Source organism: Anas platyrhynchos, chromosome 13 (assembly GCF_047663525.1).
Source record: "Anas platyrhynchos isolate ZD024472 breed Pekin duck chromosome 13, IASCAAS_PekinDuck_T2T, whole genome shotgun sequence".
Taxonomy (NCBI): Eukaryota; Metazoa; Chordata; class Aves; order Anseriformes; family Anatidae; genus Anas; species Anas platyrhynchos.
The window spans coordinates 11772081-11780665 of NC_092599.1; positions in this window are offsets into that span (position 1 = coordinate 11772081).

Sequence of the window (8585 nt, forward strand, 5' to 3'; positions counted from 1 at the left end):
GCTGCCTGGAATTGGAAAGTAACACTGACAGGCTTTTATCTTGGCGAGAAGGAGGATGGCAGATGTATTTTATGGTGGATGAGCCTTCACGGCTTCTATTAGACGGGGACTTCAGCGGTACAAGGTGGTGCTTTGGGGGAGGAGGAGAGGCTGGGGGAAGGAGGGGAGCGAGGGGGAGGAGAAGGCGAGGAGCAGCCTATAGATAAATAGATCCGTCAGTCAGGCGATGTGGGGGTCTCCAGGCGGCCAGCCATTGTAGGTGACAGAAAAGGCAATCAAAGACAAAACAAATCAAAAGGTACATCTTATCAGCAGCAGGCCAGCTGGACTTCCACCGCACTCGGAGGCCCCGCGGAGGGCAGGAGAAATTAATCGTGCTGTCGAGGCCAGAGAAATTGTCGCCGCGGAAGGTCCAAGTTCAGGCGAGCGGAGGTGGCCGGCGTGAAAGGGAGAGGGAGAGCGGGGGGAGAGGAGCGAGGACGCGAGTGCCGCCGTCCCGCCGCGCTCCCCCGGCCGCCGCCGCGGCTCCTGACAAGCGCATTCATCGTGCGATGATAGCTCGGCACCTATGATTGGTACCTTTAATAATATAGCCCTCGCTCAGCTGTCACCCTGAAAGAACAATTTTTTTTTTTTTTCCTTCCCTCCCGCTCTCCCCGATGCAAAGATACATCCGTAATGAGAAGGGTGACGGAAAGTGGGAGCGCGGGGAGCCGGGGAAAGTTTGGAAGAACATTAATCACAAAGTGAAGCTGGAGGTGATGCTGGCCGTGCTGGCAGGAGAGGGGAGCGTGCTGCGGGTCTGGAGCTCCTTCGTGTTCCCCACCTTCTCCTGAGTGTCTCAGGGGATGGGGAGACCCCTCCCAGCCTGGAGAGGAGCAGCTTTAGGATCCCCTTCCTCCTGTGCAGCAGGGCTGGGGGAGCCGGGAGGCAGCCCCACAGGGAGTCCTTGGTGTAAAACCAGCGCAGCTCTTATGTGCGATGGATTTGCATCAGAGTGAGAGCAGAGGAGCAGCCTTTTTGCCTCCTCAGCCCACAGAAGGAAACGTGGTTACAAGTCCTGAGAGTTTCCTTGCAGCAGAGATCCTGCTCCGGGCAGTGTGGCTCCAGCCTTTGGATCCAGCCAGCCCCATCCCCTTCCTCAGCAGCACTGTGCAGCCTCATTCCCCAGAGGAGTTTTGCTTTCCTGGGCACGATGCCCTCCTCTCCAGTGTGTGGTGCTGCCCATCATGTGCTTATTGCTCCCTCTGCATGAAAGACACCTGTGTGTTAGCCCAAAGCCCCAGGTATGGGCTCAGTGGCAGCATGGAAATGCTCCCACGTAGGCACCTGCCCTGCATCAGGGGCAGGAGATGTCCTGGGGCTCCTGCATACCAGAGAAATGGCCCCATTATTACTCTTCCCCTTCCTCTGCAGCTCTCAGTGCCATCACTTGGGGATCAGCCCCTCTGAGCATCCACGCTGGGGAAATGTGGGGCATGGAGCATCTCCCACCCTGCTGCAGATGCTGGTGGCCCGGTGTCCATGGGCTGGGGAGAGCAGCAGGCACGAGGTCTGGGGGAGGCGAGGAGGGGGCTCTGCTCCATCGCATTTAAGGAACACGTCTATTTTAATTGAAGGGATAAGCAGCGACGTCCTTGAGTGCAGTTTTCTCCTGTGGTTTCCAGCAGCTTTCCAGGCTGCCTGGCTCCGCGCTGCGGTTGTCTGTCCCTCCCTCAGACAAAGCCCTTGGGCTTGAATTCTTTAGCATTAGCATTTGGCAGTTGGTTCTCTTATTCTGCATATTTGCTCCCTTGTACCTACAACTGATTTGCTAATCTGCATCTGTTTTTGTTTTTATCCTAATAAAAGCGGGGATTATGAGTAAATCTGGATCAAAGGGGTTTGTCTGTAAAAGCGGGGAGTGCCGGTCTCTGCGGCCCGTCATCCCGAGCCCCGTAGGATGAGGAGGAAAGCAGGGAGGGTTAGACAGTGTCTTGGTAAGAAGTATTTTGTTCTGGATGGCTTTCAAAAATTGAATGGTGATTGCTTTCTGCCTTCTCCGTGAAAGCAGATAACTTCTGCAGACAGTAGTTGGCGGCAGCGCAAACCATGTGGCTGTGATAAACGTTGATAATAAGTGGTGGTGAGACCGGTCCTTGAGGAATGGTTCCCTCATCCTCCCAGAAAAGTTGAGCCCAGCAAGGGTAAGGATGGTTCAGCAGGGGGACAGAGCCCTGTCTCCGTGCAGATCTTAGCGAGAAGGCACAGAGGAAGAAATGAGGGCTGGACAGCTGGCTTGGACCCACGACATTCAGAGCCCTGCACTGGAGGATGAACCTATTGTGTGTCCACCGCAAAGATGGCACAGATGCGGTTTTCTGTGCTCAAATGATGAAATAAAGCCTTTCTTGCAGCACTCTCTGAAGTCTCTAGGTGGCATCTCCACAGCCTGGAGCTGTAGGGACAGGGACTTCTGGAACTCCAATACTGTGTCCATGTTGAAAGCTAAACAGCCCCAGCCTGGGCTTTGCTGAGGCTTGGGCTCCTTCTAGGCACTGTCTTGCCTCGGGAAAACACATACCCAACATCTAAATTCCTTAATTTCTGCTAATCCTACCAATCTCAGCATGGTAATCTATACATCTGAGGCTTTGTTTTTGCAGTGGTATTGGATGTGTCTTCATTGTAACGTGCTTGTGATCTCTGAAGCAGTTTCCTAGAATCCATTATTTTGCACAACTTTAACTTAACGGAGTGATGTAAGGGAGACTGCAGCTTTTCTATGAATAAGCCTCAAAACTGAGGTTCTTGAACACATGGTGGTGCTGACGTGTGATGTAATCGAAATGCAGGGAAGCTGGGTTTAACACTGTAACATGCTACTTGTAGCTTGGGCAGGTGTAGTGGTGGGGATGCCCAGTGGTCTGAGGCAAAAACGGACAAAATGAAGTTAAACCAAGTCCATCCTTCAACCTCTGTAGATCTGCGGCAGCCTCACGACAAGTGAAGCCTGTGTTCACTTAGTAATGCAAATCTGGTCAGTTGTAAACCAAAACAGATTTCCAAGAGCTTTCTGGGACTGCGGCTGGTCTCTTGCTAACTCTAAGTACCGCACCGAGGAATTGGGCACGGCACCAAGTCCAAGCAGGGAGGTTGTCACCCTTGCCAAGGCACTTTTAAACATGAGATGAGGTCATGTTTGCATCGTATTTATGGTTATGGCAGAGCACAGATATGTTGCAGTGTTTTGATTGCTTTTGCAGATGGGATCAAATTGTTCCTTAATCACATTAAAGAAATCAGGTTATGAGCTGGCTGCTGTAGCGCCATTCCACTAAGATGATTATGAACAATTTGGTCCTGTCTGCAAACATCTTAATGAAATGGGGAAACTACTCAACACAGTTGATTTTTGCAGTGTAGAAATGACTCAGTCTTTGCACTTACCACCAGACAACGCTAATCTTCCGGCTCTTACAGCTTCTCAGAGCACTGAGGGTCACAGTACATCAAAACCCTTCCACTCGTGCCATGTGCTGATGCACACAGAGCTCTTCCTCTAACTATGAAACTAACCAAGAAAAAGGCTGGGCTGGACGCAAGGTTACTAGATGGCCTTATTTTTTTCCCACATGCTTCATCTTATCACAATGCTCTGGGGCTCAAATCATTTCCTACATGTAGGTGATGAGGTGAGGTATGTCACTAGGCCAAATATAATCTGTTGTATGGTCTGAGATGACAACGTGCTCAATACCTGCTGGTTTCACGATTGCTTTCAAGGGGGAATAATAGCACAGGACAGAAATAGCATGACGGGCAGCCGGGGACTAATTACTGCCCCCAAGCACAGCTGTGATGGCCACAAGCCTGCAGCACCCTGTCAGGAGGAGCTGGTGGTGCCCGGGGAGGTCAGCGTGCTGCAGAATTAGCAGCTGCAGGGACAGTGCCTGGGCCCAGGGACTGGGGACGGGCTGGGGACGCTGCTTTTGTCCTTGCTGATGCTGGCTTGACAGAGGTCCTCACCAGGCAAGTGGCTTCTCCTTCAGGGAGCACGGGCCCCCCTTCCCACTGCATGCAGAACTGGGGCTAAAATCTCAGCTTGTGCCATTCGCTGCTTTTCAGTGCAGGCTCAGGAACGTGAGTTTTTGTTTCCTTAGAAAAGAGAAGGCACGCGTCATCTGCAGATGCGGAGGCAGATGTGAGCGTGCCGTTTGCTTCCTTGCCTGAATCCAAAATGTGCTGCAGTCACTCCTCTTTCTCTTTGTTGGGCTGGTGTCCCACCAGAAATCTGTTGAGCTCTGTGCTGGCTGCTGGGGCTGGGCTGGGGCTGCTGGGCAGAGAGGGGGCAGGTGAGGTGAGCAGCGTTAGGGCCTCTCCTCTTGGAAATCTTCAATTGGCACCCTAAAAACAAACACTTGAAGGTTGTTGAAAATGTTACTTGCAATGAAAATAAATTAGTTCTTAGTTTTTGTTGCTTAAAGGTGGGGAAAAAAAGTCTGCTCCTTCCCTGGCCTGCTCACTTGATCACATTTTTTCCCAGTCAGTGAATCCTGCCCTTGTAACCTTGTCTGCCCCCAGGTCTCTTTGCTGGGTGTTAGAATACTTGTGGTGATGCACGGGCTGTGGAGCCATCACTCAGCAGCTGATACAGCAGTAGTGAACAGAGAGCCCAGACTGTGTTACACCCAGCTCCCTGAACCAACGCAGAGCTGAGCACTTGCAGTTGTTCTCTTTAAATACAAGATGTTAGGCAGGAAAAGCTTGCGTTTGCTTCTGGGCTGTGAGGCTGGACAAGAACAGTGAACCCAAAGTGGTGTTTCCTGCCCCGATTCAGGAGCTGGCGGGGCACAGCAATCCTTCACGGCTGCCTCAGTTTGTCCACGTGTGGACACCTGAGCAGCATGCAGATCACACCAGGACATGCAAGGACTGATGTCTGAACATCCCCTTCTCTTCCTCCTCTTGTTGGGAGCACCTCCAGCTCCAGACAAGAGATGTTTGGTGCAGCTGTTTGAAGGGGCACTCACAGTCTGGGTGCTGGGTAGGTGACACTGGGTTTTAGTGGCTGTGCTCTGCCCTTCCTGCAAATTTGGGTTTTGTTCTGTGGCCACAAAAACAAGCAAACAATCCCCCTGTAACAAAACCAAAGGAAATGCAAATTTAACTTAATTTTTGAATTAAAATTTCAAATTTTCCATCGAGGCAGCTTGAACCAGTTATTGAGATGGAAAGGTTTTAGATAAAGGTTTTAGGATGTGGGGGGTCTTGTTTTGTCTTGACATCAGCGGTCTCCTAGCCAGGTCAGGTCTGCTCGCAGAGCATCTCCTGTTTTCTCATAAAGGTTAAGTGCCTTTGAGATGCTTTTAGCCACAGAGAAACTAAAGACATGACAGTGCCTGACCTCGATATATAACAGAGAGAGGGAATCAACTTTCAGTCTCTAACACACCGTGGCATCTGCATAGGAGGCACGTATACTGGATTTATGGGTGTCCACAGTCTCAGAGCAGGATCTGAGCGTGGCACTACTCCATGGCTGAGAGGAAATCGCAGCTTATAATATTCAACTGGTTACTATAACCCCCACCCAGCCCAGGTTTAATATTAGAACTATTTTTCACGTTGAAACCGAAATAGTACAAAATATGGGCTTGCTGTAATTGTTGTTAGATTATGTGTCACCCTGATAAGATGTAACAAATATTTTCCTACACAGCAAGGCCCGTTTCCCTGTGTGTAATGGATGGAGAAACTTCTCATAGTGTGCAGGCAATCGGTCGTAAAAACTTCGCTTAGAAGATTAATGCAAGAAGTGCAACCTTTGTGGAAAATAGGAAGAAAGGAATTAAAATAATGGTTTGTCTTTTCGCATTTAATATTAATACCCAAACTTCTTTGGTGGGAATGTTTCTTGCCGTATGCGCCTTCCCACTTCGAGGGGCAGCTCTGTCAAATAAGTATTTCTATTTTTTCTCATGATCCTTCATCAGTAGCTGTTGTATATGGTGTAGTGATTCTTTCAACAGAACTATTTTTATCAGTAATATGAAAGACTATTTTCATGGGCAAAGCTTTGACACCAATAAGTCAGCTGGACGTCACTTAATAGGCTAGATAAACATTCGCTCACCATTTAGGGTAGAAGGATTTTCCCTTTATATCACAGCTTTATGTCTTTGGTAGACACTTAATGGCTGTTAGAGAGATGGCACGCTCGGGAGAGTCCTCCAGAGCCGGTGTAGAGGCGAGGTAGGGGCTTTCTTGATGCTCTACAAACATTAAAACAAGCAGAAGTGAAAAAGCAGGCCCTCCTCACAACCTGATTTGCACCAAGTCCTTCAGTAGCAGTACTGCGAGTATAAGGAGCACACCAGTGGGTTTGTCCCCTTCTGGGCACACCGTTAGGAGGGCTCCTGCTCCATTCTGCAGGGCGTTTGATGGGCGTTAAAGACAGCTGAACAGTTGGGAAAAATGCCAATTTAGATTCATTGCTGCTGCTTTTTTATATATATATTTTATCTTCCCTATGTGTATTTTGAGATTTATTCTTTTTTTCTGGCAAAAGTACACTTCTGTTCTTGCAGCTGGTCTCAAGTGACAGGTACCATCAGTCATGGAAGTCAGCTATCAAATTAGGGTCGGATGGCAACTGCTAATTTTCAGTATGTGGCGCAAGGTTCACTTCTTGGGTCTTTGCTTGATACCTGAGGTCTGGTAGGCTATCCAGCTCGAGTTTTACAGAGGCTCCCTTGTTCTACTGCTTGTGAGAACTGATGTTTCCTGCCAGCTTTACAGAGCTTGAATTTTTATAATGAACGTTTTGTGAGCAAAGATATAAGGGGTTTGCCAAAGGAGAAACAGTTTCTGCACTCTCCTGCTGCTGGTTGGCAGGGGGAACAGTGGTCTTAAGGTTTTGGTACTCTGGGAAGCACCACCCTTCACTACCCCAAGGTCTTCTGCTGCCGTGCAAGCAGAGCCCAGAATTTATCAGTGAAAGAGCCAATGCCATCAAACTCTGATTGAGACTTTGAACAGCTCTGTCATTCAGTGTTATTCAGGGCTCAGTCAAACCTCTTTCTAAATTTATCAGTTAGATACTTCAGAAAAAAAATGAAAGAAAAATGGTGCTCATAGCCTTAAATAACAACATTCATCACTGCCAAGAAGGACTTTCAAACTGCAAAAGAAAAAAGTTCACTTTCGACCATGCAGCAGCTTAATCCACTGGGTTTCCTCTGAATGTGCCATAGCAAAAAAAAAACAGAACACGTCATCCTGCTGCAATAGAAAGATATTGTAGAAACACTGGAAATTACTGTGGTGGTGTATTTCCAATCTTTATTCATTTGGACTCAGTAAGAGAGAGGTCTTTTTAGGTGTGAAAGCAGGATTGTTCCTTGGCCAAAAATATTCGCAGATAAACAAAAAAAAACATTCATTAAATATCTCTGTCACTGCTGTTTAGTTGCAGATGTAGAGAAAGGAGTAGATAAGATTATTTAAAGTGCAAAAGCTAATTAGGGTTGGCTGACAGAGTACTGAATTTCACTTTGAAGAATGGGACAGGTTTTTACATGACTGAGATAGCAGAATGTGATCAAAACATTATTAAATCCAAATTATTCAGCTTCTTTCCACTTTTTTTTTTTCCCCCAGAAGTCTCTGCTGTCCAGTCCATGGTGGTGGTGTTTTTTTTCTTGTTTTTTAGAACTGGAAAATCATTAACCATTTCAACAAACAGCAATTCAGCACAAGGAAGAGAGAAGCTGCTAGAGCATATGGGAGTGAGGACAGAGGTTTTTAGCAGCTAGATTCCTTCCCTAAAGACAATGAGTTTATGCATTGGTTTTAGAAGGCAGAATACTAAGACTTAACCAGGAAGCTTTGTTATATTTGCTACTCAGGCATTAAGCTATGTAAATGAAATGTATACAAACGCGTACCATGGTTGTCATTTTAACATCTCTAACTAACTATCAGGAACTCTTAAAAAAAACTCTTTGGAAAGCAAGAGCAATAGAGGTGTTTTTTAATTGAAGAGAAAAATGCTATAGCCAGTGCCTGCCTAATGCACTACTACTGAGAGTCGACCAGTGTGAGAAAGGAATGATTTTCTGTGAAGGATTTGTGGAAGGTTTAGTAGCCGTATGCTGGATTTTTGTCAGAGTGCTTCTCATTTAGGAATGTGGATTACATTTTTGATGAACAAGAAGTGTTAACAGAAAATTTATCAAGTTTGCAGTTGCTAAAAAGGAAAAACATTTAAAACTGGGTGCCTGTGGCAAGCTATTATTCCCTCCTCCCCTCTTACCCTAAGAACTACACTTACTTAAATAAGTGTACATAAAATAGTTGAAATCACTAAAGTTTCTAAAAAGAATGTGAGGTTAGTCATGTTACACACATGTATTCATGTTTTCAGAGAAGGAAGCATGCTTCGTGAACAAGAGGCTGTGGTGAGGTTCATAAAAAGTCTGTAGAACAATTTCAAAACTTCAATTGACTATTATTTTCACTATGTGCTAAATTTCATGTTTATTATACATGAATATTAATGTTTTTAGTCTGCAAATTGTTTTTGATTGTACTTGAGCAAGAAA